This window comes from Equus caballus, chromosome 2 (assembly GCF_041296265.1).
Source record: "Equus caballus isolate H_3958 breed thoroughbred chromosome 2, TB-T2T, whole genome shotgun sequence".
NCBI classification, from domain to species: Eukaryota; Metazoa; Chordata; class Mammalia; order Perissodactyla; family Equidae; genus Equus; species Equus caballus.
Window position 1 is genome coordinate 31,073,272 of NC_091685.1, and position 17,580 is coordinate 31,090,851.

The window sequence follows — 17,580 nt, forward strand, 5'->3', positions numbered from 1 at the left end:
AGATTGAGCTCAACTCTGAATACAGCATGGGCAAGCGGGCATTTATAGCCAAGGAGCGGGGTCGGGGTCGGGGTCGGGGTCAGGGTCAGTGGACGGAAAATTACTACGAAACTTCAGGTGTAAGGAGGGATTCTGGCTAAAGCGACCTAACAGGATTCCTGCTGAAGGCAGGCCAGGGTGATCAGATGTCGCCTGGAGGGGAGGGGGAGGATCCTGATTAGATATCGATGGCGATCAAACATTGAGAATGGCGGATTCTTGCTAAAAGTGGACGATGCAGAGACAAACACGGAAATCTAAAAGTAAAGCCCTCGTTGAAAAGTTCCGGGGAGTCTGAGTAGAGTTTGGCCAAGGAGAGAATCTTTGAGGCTATTCAGTTGATGATTTAAAATCATGAAGTAGTTCAGTCAACTTTCTTTTCCTGGAAGGTTCAAGATGAACCTATCCACAGCTTCTGGAGCAACTCTGGGTCAGGAGTGTCCAGCCACTTGGACACTTTGGCATCTGCCCAGAGTGGAAACCGCAGCTGCTGACCCCAGGGTTTCTCAATCACTGGGACGCAGCCAGTCAAGGGGCAGGAAGCGCCTCCCACTGACCAACTTCCCTTGCCCTCTGCCCTGGGCCCTTGGATGCTGGCTCTTCTTTGTTTAGTGGAGCTGTTCCCGCCTCTCCCTGCTTCTGTGCTCATTTTGTCCTCAGCCCTAAATTTCCTTGCCCTCCCTCCACTTCTCTAATTCTTTCAGGCAGGGGTGGGGTGGGGCAGTGAAAGGAGGGTTCTCCGCCTGCCCTCTCCTCTGGGAGCTTGTCATCTGCTCACTGGCTGCCTTTTCATGTTCCCTGTTCTCTGTGTCTTGCTGATCAGTCCAACCCAGCGCCTGGACCCTTACGTCTCCTATGCCTTTTTGACTCCTCCACAGCCCCAAGCACAGTTCTAGACATGTAAGTAGATAAGTATCTACCAGCTAATTGACAGACACGGCCATTTCAGAAAAAAAAAACAACAGATGGAGAGGTGGGACTTGTGACAAAGCAGGGAAGAACTCCTGTAGGAGAAAGGATTTGGGTTAGGCCTGGAAGAAGGAGTCAAGATCGAACAGAGGGGCTGGCCCCATGGCCGAGTGGTTAAGTTCGCTTGCTCCGCTTTGGTGGTCAAGGGTTTCGCCAGTTCAGATCCTGGGCACGGACCTAGCACCACTCATCAGGCCATGTTGAGGTGGCGTCCTACACAGCACAACCAGAAGGACCCACAACTAGAATATACAACTATGTACTGGGGGGCTTTGGGGAGAAGATGAAAAAAAAGAAAATTGGCAACAGACGTTAGCTCAGGGCCAATCTTTAAAAAAAAAACCATCAAATAGATAAGCAGGAGGGAGGAGTTCAGCCGGAAGAAGGCCAGACGCAGAAACACAGGAGGCCCTTTAACAAGAGTTTTTTAAGTTTCAGTTTGTGACTCGTTGGTGGGTGATAAAAATTATTTCTGTGGCTACAAATAGCATTTTTTAAATGAAATAGAACAGATTCAAAAAGAATAAAATAGAAAGGAAAATATCAGAGTGTATCCCAAGTACTAAGGTTTATTATTGTTTCATGAACCTGATGTTGCAATTTTATATACAGTATTTAAGTGTTATATGCATACTGGGTCATAATGTAAAATAAGTTTTTCACAGACGACAGTTAAAAAAATTTTTTTTTTTTTAAATCTCTTACCAAACCCAGTCTGTTCATGTCACAGATGGGGGGACTGGGGCTCACAGGGACAGCTAGGGCAGAAGTGGGGACTGGACACGAACCTCGTGACTCCCATTGCTCCCCTGCGGACCCTCCCGCCCGCCTGAGCTAAGGGGACAGGTGGAACTCAGCTCTTCCACACTATGGCTCCCATCATTTTTACCATCCCAAGGACACTCCACCTTTATTCATTCAACAAACACCTGTTGAGGCCGACCCTGGGTTGGGCATTTGTGCTGGGGTAGCACGGAGTCTACAGTGGGAGTGTAGAATTTACTGCCTGACAGTGGTTTCTCTTGGGTTAACTTTTTAATTTTTTTGTTCAGATTGGGCATGTGAAAGAACAAGTATTCCGACACCTGTTAAAATGGTGAGGAAGACTTTATTCAGGAATATTGCAATGGAGCAGAGAGACGGGGCTCAACTCCAAATCCAGCAAAGACAGCTGGGGATTTGCAGCCAAGGAGCTGGGCAAGGGGATCAGTGGATAGACAGTTCCTACGAAGAGACACCAAGAGTAGGAGGGTTCTTGCTAAACTGACCTAACAGGATTCTTGCTAGAGGCAGGCCATCAAAAGGAGAGAATGAGGAACTTGATCAGATATCAGGGCGGGAGGATGACTTAGCAGGATTCTTTGCTAAGACTAGGCTGGGCAGGCCTAAGACAGAACAAGGGCCAAGGTCAAGGCCTAGTTGAAAACAGGACTTGGGCTGCTTCACTGGCCCGGGGTTCGCCTGTTCGGATCCTGGGTGAGGACATGGCACCGCTTGGCAAGCCATGCTGTGGCAGACGTCCCACATAGAAAGTGGAGGAAGACGGGCACAGATGTTAGCTCGGGGCCAGCCTTCCTCAGCAAAAAGAGGAGGGTTGGTGGCAGATGCTAACTCAGGGTTAATCCTCCTCAAAAAAAAAAAAAGAAAGAAAGAGAAAAAGGACTCGGAGGAGCCCATCTACAGTTTGGCTGGGGACAGTTCTTGTCAGTGACAGCATCTATATATGTCTTATTAATCTTGTGTTTACACTTGTCCCTGACATTTATATGATGCTTTCCATTTTTTGCATTTAATTGCTGTGTAGTATTAGGATAAGGGAAAACTGAGGTTCAAGGAAATTAAGTAAACTTTTTTTTTTCTTTTTCGTCTTTTTTTTTTTTTGAGGAAGATTAGCCCTCAGCTAACTACTGCTAGTCCTCCTCTTTTTTTTGCTGAGGAAGCCTGGCCCTGAGCTAACATCCTTGCCCATTTTCCCCTACTTTATATGTGGGACGCCTACCACAGCATGGCTTGCCAAACGGTGCCATGTCCACACCCGGGATCCAAACCAGCAAACCCCGGGCTGCTGAGAAGCGGAACGTGCGAACTTAACTGCTGTGCCACTGGGCCGTCCCCCGGAAATTAAGTAACTTGACCAAGGTCACACAGCTGTTCAGTGGCGGAACTGGGGACAGAGGCCTGGGTCCATCCAGCTTCAGAGCCTAGACGCTTAACCACTGTGCCGTGCAGCTTCTAATGGCCGGAGCCCACCTTGAAGATCCACATCTAGTCGTCTCCTCCTGCAGTGGCAGCCACAGTCCTGTTCCGGAGCCCAGATGTAATCTGTGCTCGTGCTGCCATCAGAGCCCAACAGTGAGAGTCGAGGCTATTACTAAACCCTCTCAGGTCTCTGAACCTGGCAGGCTCAGATCTGCTCTCACTGTTATTTATAGGGTTGATTGTTTACTGCTGGATGGATCAAAATGCCCACGTGCTTGGCCCGGGCACCAGAGCCCAAAGTTTGGCTCCAAACTCGGGTTCTATTGATCAACCCTCTGATTCATCTCTTCAGTTGTCCTCTCTCTTCTGTCCCCATGGCCCCCATAGGCATGCTGCGTCCCTCAACACCTCTGGCCTGGATGTGTGGCAGCCTAGTGGCAGAAACACATCTAAAAGTTAGCAGTGGCTGCCTCCCTACTGTGGGATCAGGAGGCATTTCTGTCTTCTTTATATATTTTCAAATTTTCAAAATGTCTGCAATGAGGGGCTGGCCCGGTGGCGCAGTGGTTAAGTGTGCACGTTCTGCTTCTGTGGCCTAGGGTTCGCAGGTTCGGATCCTGGGTGTGGACATGGCACCGCCTGGCAAGCCATGCTGTGGCAGGCGTCCCACATATAAAAAAAAAAAAAAATGTCTGCAATGAGAATTATCATCCTTTCAGGGGCCCCTTGGTGAGTTTACTGACTTACGCAGAGCCCTTCCATCTATGGCTCACCATCGTTGTACTCTGTGCCAGGCTCCTCTCGCGCAATTGATTCAGTGATGTACTGAGTTTCTTTTATCCCCTTCCTCCCCCCACTACCCCACCACCACCTCTTCAGTCACTAAGTATCCTTGACTGTAAACGCATCCTTGTAAAACATGCCACACTGTTCTGCGTGTGCAGGTGTCTTGTAATCTACAAAAACAGTAACGTGCCACACGTCTTGTTCTGCTCCTTCTCTTTTGAACTTGGCACACGTGTGGTCATTGTCTGTTACTTCTGTTTACTTTCATAATCAGGGGAGAAAGAGCCAACACGTAGCAAAGGTTGAGTCTCATGGATTTCAGGGGTAGCTGTGAGTGGCTGTGAAGTCACGTGTTCCCTTCTTTTGAAATAAAGGCAATGCCTTGGAAAGGGGACAATAGGTTCCCTCGGGGAGGGGATGTGGGTGTAGTCGCCTCTGAGAAGTGTCCGTCTGTCCTCTCTGGGAGGGGCAAGAGAGGACAGGATGGAGCAACAAGGAAGTGTCAGAGCCGGATTGGTGCTTAGGCAAAGAGGCAAAGGTCGCAAACTGGAGGCTCGTGGGATAGATCATCTGGCAGACACGTGTCGTTTGCTCCCCACAGTGTTTGATTTAAAAGATCAGGGAATTTCATGTACAAATCCAGATTTTTGGCTTCTCTTAAAAAATCACATGGTTTGGCCACTTGAGCCCACTCCCACAAGGCACTGCCTCCTTCAGACAGGGCGAGGGAGGGCTCTCCAGGGGCCGCAGGCCTCCACTCTGACGCACACCCGGCCCTCTACCTGTCCCTGCACAGCTGCGTTTGTAATACTTGCTTTAAATTTCATCAGATTCTTCAAGGAGGCCACGGCGAAGAAAACCTTAACAACTATATTTCAAGGATGCCAAAACTTGGCATGCAAACCCACCTCCTCTCTTACACCGTTGCAGACCTCATTAATTGAGCATGACACCTTTTCCTACTGAGCTTAGACTCAGCTTCAGAATCCTTCTCAACACTATGCTCTGGCAACAACCACCAAAATACCAGACTTCAGCACTCAAAATAAAAATCTGTCTGCCATTCCTGGAAACCCAATCATCTCATTTTCGAGAGGAGGCGACTAAGGCCCAGAGAGGGGAATTAACTTCCCTGAGGTCTCCACAGCTTGAGGACAGCGTTGCCTAAGGATTAATATGACGCTCACTGAGTCTCCTCCCAATTCCAATTTGTCTCCCAAGTAAAACCTGAGTGACCTCACCCAGATCTACTCATTCACAATTATTTATTGAGCACTTACTGTGTGCCAGGCACTGCGGCCATTTGTAGAGGATGCGGCAGTGAATATGCTAGATGGAGCTAGGCTGCTGTGTGGCGTACCGTTCTCCGAAAGGGAAGGACAAGAATTTCAAGTGTAAGAAGTACTTCTAACAGTGGGGCTTAACCTCATCTGGGTAGTCAGGGAGGGCTTCCTAGGGGAGGCAATGACATGGCAGCTAACATCTGCAGGACGAATTAGGAGGGAAGAGCTTTCTAGTCAGGGAGACCAGCATCGAAGGCCCTGAGGTAGAGAAACTGTGGCATCTTTGAGAAACTGAAATAAGGTCCCCAGGCCCCAGTGGCTCAAATATAGGGGGGCAAGAGGTCTTAGCCGCCCCTCCAATCCCCACCTCCCACCCCGGATCCTGCTGAGCACCTTCTTGCATGTTTAACATTTGGTGTCTTTCGATGTCTAAGTCTTTTTGTCCACTTAAAAACGGTTTTTGCATTTTGCTCTTTTCTCTTAATTTTATGTTGTGAACATTTTCCGAAGTCATCACAATTGATTTTGAAAACTTCATTTTTAACAGCCGCATTACATTCTAACACATGGATGCACCATAATTTACCAAACGATCCCTCTGTCATTAGATGGTTAAAATGTCTCCCGGTTCTCGCTATCAAAAATAATACCACTCTAACATCTTTGCTCCTGTGAGGAATTTCTGAAAAGAGATTTCTACAATTATTGATTCAGATGCTATGACCATATTTAAGATTCACGAGAACAGCAATAGCTTTATGCACATTATCCCACATGATACCTACAGCCAGCCTGTGAAGATTCCCAGGGAAGGCAGCTAAGGCTCAGAGGGCTGGTGACCAAGGTCGCTTATTCAGAGGTGACAAGGGAGCTGGTTGGAAATGGGGACCATCGGGCCCACCTCAGACCGGCTGAATCAACATCTCTGTGCTTTGAAAAGCTCTCCTGGCGATTCTGATGAAACCAAAGTTTAAGTAACATTGACCAGCTCTAAGTTCCTCATTTGCAGTTGAAGAAATTGAAACCAGAAGAGGAAAGTGCTTTGGTAGAGGTGACGTGGATTCCCCCCCAAGCCAGGATTTAAACCCAGGTCTAACCCAGTTCCAAAGACTCGCTCAAACCACGACACGGCACTGGAAACCTCGTGTCCACTTACTTTCAGGTTACACTCCCATTAAGTGTACACGAGTGTCTGTCTCATCCCACGCTTGCCAACGCTGCTAGTGGTTTCTTTTTCCTTTTTGCCTAATTTGATAAGTGAATCACCACGTTTTAAACATGCCTTACGGAACCACCTAAAAGGATGTCTATTGTAAAAATTTGTAAAGATACACAAATCCTTTTCCACGTAAATATCACCACCAACATTTGCATTTAGCAAATTAAGATAACCGTGTGTCAGGTTTTTAAAAGCAGAAAATAGCAATGGTTTGGTGACAATGTGTTACCCCACATGCTTGCAAGAGCATTTCGTTTTCATTCTCCCAGGTTAATTCAGGCTCCAGTATCCATATTGGAAACTGAGTCATCGGAAGGGGTCAGAGAGCCCAGACATTACAAAGGCTGCTTCCCTGGGGCCTGAAAGGAAAGACACCACCCCAAACGTTCCTCCTTCAGTCAGGCCCTAAATATGGCAACGCTCTGGGCCCAGCATGGAGTGGAGGCATCCAGGAGATGGCAGCATCTCACAGTGTAAGGGCTGGTGAGGATGGCTGTCCACAAGGAACTGAGAAAACCAGCTCCTGGACCACCCTAGCCCTCCCTGGGGAAAAGGAGAACAGACCTCCTGTGTGGGTCCATCAGCCCTGTCCAGGGGACCCAGCAGTCTTGGAGATCCTGGACCAACTGAGCAAGAAGGGCCCTTATCCATCGTCTCTTCCAGTGCTACCCAAGATGTGTCCAAGGACCAACGGCATCACCTGGGAACCTGTCAGGAAGGCAGAGTCTCAGCCCCAACCCAGATTGCTTTAGTCAGAAACTTGGGGTGGGGGGCGGCAGTCTGTGTTTTAACAGCCCTCCAGCTGATTCTGATGCATGCGGAAATTATAGAAGCATCTATTATCTCTAGCTTCCTCATTTGAGGAGTGGGGAAATTGAGCCAAAGGAAGTAACTTGTCCCACAGCCAGGCAGTGGCAGGGATCACACTGGAACCCAGATTCCCAGTGTTCTTCCCACCTTAGCCCTTAAGTAGCTTCCTTCTTTTCTTCATTTATTCATTCATTCGTTCATTCCTCATTCACACATTCGGACTGCTGCTGCACATTTCGGGCAGGCACTTAGGAGCAGCCTCACCCTTCTTCTCCCTGGTGGGGCTTCCTCAAGGCCAGGGGTCCAGGATTCAGCGTCATGGAAGCGTCTGCTGGATCTTTGCCGGCTCACCCCTGGTCCAGACAGACGGCTGGGGTAGGCTGCAGGTGGCCTCCACTCCCCAGCTACCTCCTGACTCATCTCTCCTTTTTCTTGGTGCCTTGGACTCTCTGTCCCATTCCTTACTGTCAATGACTTGCCCTAGGGAGAGGCACAGAGCTGGAGGTTGTTACTGTGTCCTCTCCCCAAGGGACTAATTATCAAATTAAAGGCCTCCCAGAGTGGAGTTTGCTCTGAAGGGACCAGGGCTAGGTCCTCAGCACTATTAACGTTTTGAACTGAGTGATTCGTTGTGTCCTGCACACTGCAGGATGTTCTACAGCATTCCTGGCCTCTGCCCACTCGGTATCAGAAGAATTCCCTCCTGGTTGTGACGTCTTCAGACGTTGCCAAATGTCTCCCCTGGGGGGGGGTTGCCAGATCAAACATAGACTGCCCCGTTAAATTGCAATCAGATAAACAACAATAATTCTTTAGTATACGTTTGTCTCAAATATTGCCATCCTATATTTTGTTGAATCTGACAACTCTGCCTCGGGACCAGATGTCCCTTCTTGAGAACAACTGGCCCAGATCCATCCCTTGGGGTCTGGGGTGTGAAGGGCAGTAAGTGAAAAGATCTCATGAGATAATCCAAGGCCATTAGCCTAGGAGGGCAGAAACCTTATCCTGTTGATCTTCGTACCCCTAGGAAGAAGTAGACTCTGATTAAATATTCTATCTGATAACAGGTGTACAGCACTCTGAACTGTAGCAGGGACCTGAGTATTTACTGAGCCCAGGACTGGGCATTAGGGACACAGTTCTTGCCCTTAAGGAGCCAGTGTTCTAACAAACATAATGAAAATGGTGTTTGGTTTGACCCACATGGCATGTTTTAAAGATTTGACTTTCTGGTCAATATTCTAAAATTGGAAGCCATTATATTAAAGTCAGGATTTCTAGGAAAATGTGGCACATCTTCCAAATGCTTGGCACATCCAGCAATCGGGCCTGCACTCCCAAGTGTCAAGGCTTGGCTGGAGCTACAAGATGCCGGCCCCCAGTGGCTGGGTCCTGTGTTCCCCTCTCCTCCACAGTCCCCACCACTCCCTATTGCCCCACACCAGCACCCTTCATGCATTTATGCTATCTGCCTGGCGCCTATAGGCATTTGGATTTCAAAGCTTTGGTCCGGTGGGGAAGAGGCATTGGAATGGAATGTCCGTTTAGGTGATCTGTGTAAAGCTGGTGCCTCGTCCCTAATTTACAGGTGAAGGAACTAAGATTTAGGGAAGTTAAGTCAACTGCTCAAGGTCACAACAGCTAGGCTGGATTAGAACCCAAGTCCCTTGCCTCCAGGGCGTATACCCACACCCCTGGTAACAGGTATAAAAACACTTTGAACTGTGTCAGATACTGGTGATTACCGCCTCTGTCCTGACTGACCGTGCTGGACAGGAAAGCCCAGTGCTGATTCTTGGTCCTGTCCAAGGCAGGGACTGCACCAGCGATCAGAGTTCCTCGTGAGAAACAGCTCAACGGCAGGGGCAAGAACATTGTGGCACTGGGGACCCGGGGGGGAAGTGGTGACAGGGACGGAAGACCAGACCTCCCCACGCTCACTCGTCCGTGAGACAGAACAAAAGCAAGAGAAGGCTGGCTCGGGGACAGCAGTTCAGCTGGGACACACAATCGCCCGGACTCCCCAAGGCCCGGCAGGGTCAGAGCTCAGCCACAGACAACCGTGAGTAGCTTTTTTGATTGTTTTATTTGGGGTTTCTTCCGCATTCCAGAAAACCAGTGTTCTTACCCTACCTTTCCCTCCAGGGGTGTAGAAGCTGGGTGGGCCTGCCTGGGGCCAGGAGGTTATGTCACAGGAGGATGCCTGAGGTTCTTGAGGACCAGTTACAGGAAGACTCAGGGCTGGTGTGGTCCCCTCCCTTGGATGGGACCAAGAATCAGCACTCAGCTTTCATGTCCAGCCAGGTCAGGACAGAGGTGGTCATCACCAACGCACAGATCGCTTGCTGTGCCGGGCACTGCTCCAAGAACCTTTCATGGTTTGATTTATTTAATCCACACAAGTGTCTACAGTAAGTACTATTATTATTCTCCACTTTACAGACAGGGACTGAGTGATTTACCTAAAGTCACACGGGCTTTAAAGGAGAGTGCTGGGCTTGAACTCAGGAACCTCGCTCCACAGCCCACTCTTTAACCACTAGGCCATCCCGCCTTACAAGGTGCAGGCTTAATTAAACAGCAGATGGTGGGCCAGGAAAGAATCCCAAAAAACTAGGGCTGGGGGCTGGCCCCGTGGCCGAGTGGTTAAGTTCGCACGCTCCACTGCAGGCGGCCCAGTGTTTCGTCGGTTCGAGTCCTGGGCGCGGACATGGCGCTGCTCGTCAAGCCATGCTGAGGCAGCGTCCCACATGCCACAACTAGAAGGACCCACAACGAAGACTATACAACTATGTACTGGGGGTCTTTGGGGAGAAAAAGGGAAAAATAAAGAAAAAAAAATCTTTAAAAAAAAAAAAAGACTAGGGCTGGAAGAGGCCTTAGAGATCATCTGGCCTTTGCTTTACAGGTGGGGAAACTGAGGCACCGAGAGACACAGCTTACCTGATTGGGGCAGCTTGGTAGAGTAGTGTAGGCTAGTCCACACTAGACCCAGGAGGCCAGGGGTCTGCTTCTGTGGAGGTTACACCGGACGGAACAGTTGTTTTTATGAGTGTGCCCTGAGGCCAGCACCTGGGCGTGAGTGCCAGAGCCTCCACCAATAACTCCACGGCCTCAGGCAGGTCGCTCCACTTCTCTCCCACTCAGCTTCCTCTTCTGAGAATTTTGGGCTCAAGACCATCACTCACAGGCTTTGGGAGGGTTGCTGGGATGATGCTGGCTCCGGGATGGGTGCCTGCACTGCGCTCGGTGAATGGCCATGGTGGCCATGGTGGAGATTCTGATCGTCACCCCAGCCGCCCTCCTATGGGTGAGAGATGAGGATGAACAAGGCTGCAGGCTCCTTTTCCCAGAGTGGGTGGTGTGTGGACACCTTGAGGGCACGAAGGCCAGGACCGAGGCAGAGGAGGGGCTGGGGAGAATTTGGGGGAGGCCCTGGGAGGCGGCGCCCCAACGACCCTGGCCCCAGCTCTGCAACCACACTGTGGCTCACCTAGAGGTGGCCCCCTAACCTGTCCTGGGCCCCGGCATCAATTTCTCCCAGTGAAGCGGGTCCTTTACCCTTTGGCTGGTTAAGGCCAGGTTAAGGCGGGGAAACTGGTAGCCCGGCTCGGCTGGGCACAGCCCTCCAGCCCCGATCTCTCCTCTTCCCTCCTCATCTTGTTGCACCTGTTAGTCTTACTGCATGCTCTCAGATGCACATAAAACATTCTTTTATTCATTTTCACGAAAGCAAATCAAAGGGCTCTGAGCCTCCTCCTACTGGGCTGGTTAGAAATGAAATCTCAGTGTTTTGAGCTTCCCTCGCCCCCACCCGCACCTTCCACCTTCACACATTGACTCCTAGGGCACACAGAGAGCACAGAGTGAGGGAGGCCACTGGCTTTCATGCCCCCGGCTCCTCCTATGAAGGAGCTTGATCCCAGAATTCCAGCCCTGTCCGCTTCCCTGGTGTGCCTGGAGGCTGCATTCTTTGCCAAGACTTGAATCCACTGTGCCTTGGGTTCCACCTCAGGGTTGTGCCAACCAGTGACTTCCTCCAGAGGTCCCGCCCACTCCCCAAGGCACTTCCCGGGAGCAAAGGCCAGGTCCCCAACACTGAAGGGACCCATGACCTCTGGTCCCTTCCCTGTGTGGGGCCATGGCGCCCCTCTCCTTGGCTTTGGATCACAGATGCAAGCTCTTCTCTCCCCACCCACCTGGGACACCAGCTTAACTTTCTCACTGAGCTCAGGTTTTCACAAAGGACTAAAGGAAGTCACAAAGGAAGAAGGGCTGTCTTCGAATAGCTTCTGCTTTCTACCCCAACCTCTGCAAAAAGTCCCTGAGCCCCAAGACGCGAAGGGAGACAGGCAGCCCTTATCTTACAGAGAAGGAAAACTAAGGCTCTGAGGCAACGGTGACTCGCCCAAGATCACATGGCTGAGGACTAGTGGAGCCAGTGTGGAGTCCTGCTCTGTGGGCTCCAAAGCCTGTGCCATCAATCGCTGGAGCCTGGGGAAGACCCAGTCTCCCTCTCCAAATTGTCAGGTGACCTTGGGTGAATCTCAGTACTTCAACTCTAAAAATGAAGCTATAATAGCATTACCAACCTGCCTCAAAGGGATGCTTGTTTATTTTCTTAAGTTAACACTTATTTTGCATTTGCTACACACTAGAGCTCTGTGAGCACTGTGACCTTACCTCCTTCAATCCTCACAACAGCCCGCGGGAAAGATGCTATCACCACCCACATTTGAGAGGTGAGAAACCGAAGCTCACACAACCTTGAGACCTTACCCAAGGTCACGTAGCTGGTGGTACATGGCAAAGCCAAAGCTCAAACCCAGGTCCATCTGAATCCAGAACCATGCTCTACTGCGGTGAGAGTCAAATAGGAGAATGGGTGTGGAAACTTCTCTGAAGCGCTGAGGTGCAATACAGGCTCAAGGAATGGTCAGTCCTCTTCCTTCAGAGCTCAGAAAAGGATAAAACCACTTCCTCTTTCCTCCATCTCCTGGGGAGAGAAAGGGTCCATAGAGCATGGGTGTGTCCTGCTCCCACCCCCATGCAGCGAAGACCCCCAGTGCCAAGGAAAGAAAATGGCAGACAAGATCAATGGGGTGGATCAGATGGGGAGGAGACCCCAGTGTCATTAGAGCCAGGCATGGATGTGAAGGCTCCTGGGATCCCATCCAAATGAGGAGGATGTTGGTGAGACCCTGGGGCAGAAGCGACTATGGGGTTGGGCCGGGCGTCCTGTGGGCTCTGCTGCTTCTCATTTCCTCCCTCACCTGCTGCCATCCCTAGAGGGGAGGCCCCTGATCTTCTGCTCACACAGTGAGTCAGAGGCAGCCCCTCCCACCAAAGCCCCTCTGCTCTCCTCTCCCTGGGGATTGGGGCCGCCCCAGAGTTCCTCTTTGAGAAGGACACCTGTGTTCACCGTGTTGCCTCTGTCAGAATTCAATGAGTCCATCCTCTGTATGTCTCTGTGAATCTGTTTGGGTCCTGGGCGATCTTATGGAGCTGAAAGCAGGGGATGGGAGCCTGCTGAAAACCAGGGCAGGAGCGAGGTGCTTCGTGGTCCTTCTCTAGTCCTAACATGAGGCCCATCTTAACAATACCTGCTTGACACATGAGGCTACCAAGGCTCAGACACAGCAGATAAATGGCAGAGACAAGAGTCAAGCCCCGGTCTGTCTTTCCTTTGCTTTGCATCAGCTTTTCCCAACAGAGAGGGAGATGTTCCAGAAGGTTCACATCATGAGAAGATCATGGCACCTATTTCCATTTTTTAAAAATTAGTGAATAATTATTTTACAATTTAAAAGATCTTTTTCTCGGTGTGGGAGCTTCTTCGATAAATGGAAGACTCAAAAACAGCAGGTAGTGGTGATCAAAACACGATGATCTCCTGACTCCCAACCAGGCTGTTTATCATTTGGCCACTGGAGTGGCTTTGGCTGATGTAATGGTTTTACACTAGTCTTATTCTTTTCTTTTCTTTCTCTTTTTTTTTGAGGAAGATTAGCCCTGAGCTAACATCCGTGCCCATCTTCCTCTACTTTATATGTGGGATGCCTACCACAGCATGGCTTGCCAAGTGGTGCCATGTCCAAACCGGTGAACCCCAGGCCGCCAAATCGGAACGTGCGCACTTAACCGCTGCGCCACCCGGCTGGCCCCAGTCTTATTCTTATACTGTTTAATTTATACCCTCAATGAACCAATGGTTAAAGATAGGAAGCAAAAGGAACTCTGAAGCAAAAAAATACAAGGAAGTAAGGAAAAGGAAGATGATGACTCCTCTGCAAATTTGCCTCAAGATTCATAAATTGCATTTATCTGATCAAATTCCTTATATAGCTTATCAGGGAAATTCCTGTACTTCACAGAATTTCAAAGACTGCTAAAAGGAGAAAATAATACGCACTTTCTTTTCCTGTGTTGGGCAGAAAGTTGATCTAGACCTGCCGAATAGATGCAGAGAGGTGCTTGGAAATAGTGACCTGAGATCTATTTTATCTTGCCCTATAACAAACATAAAATTCTTTTTAAAAGATGCCAATTGACTTTTTAAGCATCAAATGAAAGAACTCAGGCCCTGAGGTCATGAAAGTGATTTCTGTCCTCTTGTTACACTTCAGTCCATTTTAACGTCCATTTGGTCCTCCAATAAAAGTCACTTTAAAATTTGTTCAGTAACACACGTTTTCTTCCGTCATGATTTTAAAGGAAATCAAGTACATACGCCAAAGTGGGGAGAGGTCGAAATTTCTCACGTATCACGCATGTAATTTAAAGGGTTTAAAATAAATGATAGGGAAAAGTCTTGAAAGGACGCACTTATTGAAAATAGTACATTTGACTTAAATCATTTCCTTTTTCATGGACCATAGAAAATTATGAAATGGCTCAAATGATTCCCCTTGGGATTTGTAACGTTGCGTATTACTGTGAACAGTTCCTGAGCCAGAAGAGATCGGAGACATTCTATGCAACCCCCTCATTCTATTTTATTTTACTCTCCAATAAACATAAAGCTCACGTTTACGGAGGGTTTATTAAGTGCCAGCCAGGCCCAGGGCTATGCATTTCTACATGCCACTCGACCTATTTACTCTTCACAACAGCCCTGAGTGAAGACACTTTCATTATTCCCATTTTACAGATGAGGACACTGAGGCTCAGAGAGGTTAGGTAATTTTCCCCAAAGACCACAGATTCAATAAGGGGCAGAACTCACCACTGTGACTCGGGGCTGCCTCTTAAACCTCTGTCTACATATTTCCTTCTTAGTCTCTGCTGGTCTTTACCTCTTGACCACCTGTCATCACAGAGGCAGGAGACAGAAATCCAGGTCGCCTTGCAAGTTAGTGCGATGAAAGACTCAGTACTGCTGGGTCTGATCCCAAAGCCCGGGCCGGAAACCATAACATGCTTTCCTCTCCATGGCCCCAGAGACCAAAAGCCAAACAGATCCGCAAATGCACATTCATTCATTCTGTTATAGGCATGGGTAGATGCAGCGTGCATGAGGATCAGCTCCCTGCATGTCTGCCCCAGCTCTGGCCTCTCCTCGTCTCTCCATGGCCTGAGTGCACACACCGGGTTTAATTTACCGTTGGTCTCTGTCCCACTGTCCCTCTGACCCTCCAGCCACTTTGTCATCACTCACAGATCTTAGTGGTCTGAAGCCCCACGAGTCAGCCTCTTTGCTGATGCCGGCTTCCTCAATTATAAAATGGGAGTGACGCCAGTCCCCTCAATGGCTTGTGGTGTAGACCATAAGGGATAATGTGTAAAGTACATAAAACGGTACCTGGTATATAGCATACAGTAAGTGCTCATTCATTGTTTCGTGCTATTATTGTCATGATCAATGTGTGTTTCAAGTGCTGAGCCTCCAGGGCTCTCCCCATCATTACCCCATCGCTCCCGCCTCTGCTGGGCGAACCAACCTGAACTGCAACCCTGCTCCCTCTGCTGCAACCCGAGAAACAACCAGAATCAAAGTTAGGACAAGGACCCTACCCCTTGGGTTCGGCCCAGAGGGAAGAAGCAGAGGGGTTCCCGGAGGGAAACCTCAGGTAATTCAGAATTCCCACCATGAGGTTAACCTTTCCTACTCTCTGCTGGAGAGAGGAGCCACCATCAAAAGTCGTCATTCTCATTCAAAGCCCTCACTGTCCCCCTGGTCGTAATGCTTTGCTTTGTACGAAGGGTTCTTTCCCTGCAGAGAGCACTTCATGGGCACAAGGAGTGACCAACCGCTTTCAGGTGTCGTTTTAATAATTTTAACGATGCTCCGCCAATCTGCTCACTCCCCACCGACACACACACTTCCCAGTGGCTGATGACCAAGCTCCCACCAGCAGCAAGCCACGCCCAGGGTGAGGGAAAGCTGCACACAGTTACCAGTCATTTATGCTTTCACATAACCGAGTGTCCAAAATTTTCTGTAGCAAGTTTTCTTTGAAAGACGGGTCTAGGCCTTTTAGTTCCTGTTATTAAAGTGAAGATACAGGCCAGAGAAGCAGAGTGACATGCCTAGAATCACAGGGGAGCTCCCTGCAGGGGCAGAACTAAGACACGTGTCTTCAGAGAGCATGTCAAGGTGCCCATCTGGAGACCCTGAACCCTGGGATCTGGTGCAGCAGGAAACAGAGAAACTTACGATACTAACAGTATTTCAAGAGGCCCCAGAAAGGATAGAGGGCCTGGGAGGAAACCACAGGAGCTGGCTGAGCCACCAGGAGCAGGAAGAACGATGATGGGCCTGGGCCTGGGTTCAAATTAGACTTTGCCTTTTTGTATGACCTCCGCCAAGTCACTTCATCTCTATCTGGTCCTGTCTCCTTATCTGTAAAACAGGGACGATGATAATAGTACTGCCCTCCCTGGCTTCTCGTGAGGATTAACTGAGTTTACACGCAGAGCCCAGCGCTTGCACACAGCAAACCACTGTTCTTAAGGTGCAGCGGCCCCATAATCCCGCTGTCACCTGCACATTGACGGTGCGCCAGGTTAGGCTCTGAAAAGCTGCTCCTAAGTCCTCTTGCCACAGCTCCTTTGGGAGGCATTTCTGAAATGTTAAGCAGGCAGGCCCTTCTTGCTGATGTCTATTCCCTCAAGCCATCTTTTCCCCCATAAATGGATCACTTGTGTCCCCTTTGAAAATCTTGGGAGAAAGTAACCTTCCTTGAGGATTTTCACGAGTGTCAGAGAGAACTCCTTCAGTCAATTCGTTCCTCCAGTACGTACTGAGCAGCTGCCGTGTGCCAGGCAGCGTTCTGGATGCTTGAGACAGAGCAGGGAACAAAACAATGAGCCCTTGCTCTCTGGGAGCTGACACTCCAGTGTCCTGGCAGCTAATGATAGTGCTGGAGGCCCTGGTAAGAGAAAATGGTCCAGGGAGGAGAGGAGGAAAGGGAGAAGCCAGGGAAGAGATTGTGGCCCACAGCGTGAGAAAGAACCCCTGCCCCTGCACCTAGGCAGCCTGCCTTCTAAGGCCAGAGTCTGGCAGCAGGTATAGCACAGCAGCTTGGGCTTGAGTTCTGACTCTGCCACCTACAAGTCATGTGACCTTGGGCAAATCCATCCAGCTGAGCCTCATCTATAAGATAATGAAAATCAGACAAGCTTCTGCAAGGGCAGTTTGGAGGGTAAAGGAGACAATGCAGATAAAAAGCCCCTTGGAGTACCTGCCGCAAAGGAAGCACGAGGAGAAGGTGACAAATTTATTTTCTTCATATTCTTTAACCACAATAACATGTCACAACAGGTTAAGTGTCAAAGCAGCTATGAGAATCAAGCTGCCAGAAAATAAACAGATTTACCACAAAAATTATTTTCATTAAAAATATGTTATTTCAGGGGGCCAGCCCAGTGGCATAGCAGATAAGTTCACGTGCTCCACTTGGGCCACCCGGGGTTCACCGGCCCGGATCCTGGGCGCAGACCTAGCACCACTTATCAAGCCATGCTGTGGCAGTATCCTACATACAAAATAGAGGAAGATTGGCATAGATGTTAGTTCAGGGTGAATCTTCCTCAGCAAAAAGAGGAGGATTGGCAGTGGCTGTTAGCTCAGGGCTAATCTTCCTAAAAAAAAAAAAAAAAAAGTTATTTCTGAGCTGACCCCATGGCCAAGTGGTTAAAGTTCCCTGCACTCCACTTCAGTGGCCTGGGTTCGCAGGTTTGGATCCTAGATATGGACCTGCTCCACTCATCAGCCATGCAGTGGATGCATCCCATATGCAAAGTAGAGGACAATTGGCGCAGATGTTGGCT

The 17,580-nt window shown here is 49.4% G+C and overlaps 1 protein-coding gene across 3 annotated transcripts in view; it reads left to right on the forward strand.

The window, feature by feature from the left end:
- The first annotated feature begins 814 nt into the window (after window positions 1-814).
- Window positions 815-17,580, forward strand: part of CNR2 (cannabinoid receptor 2) — a 34,190-nt gene continuing 17,424 nt past the window's right edge. Inside the window, exon 1 of one of the 3 annotated variants that reach the window (XM_070246124.1) lies at window positions 815-939. The gene's annotated coding sequence lies outside the window, so the exon portion shown is untranslated. Of the gene's footprint in view, window positions 940-6,764; window positions 9,371-17,580 lie in introns of those variants that run through there. The other 2 variants (XM_014737176.3, XM_005607011.4) reach the window with 2 other exon arrangements.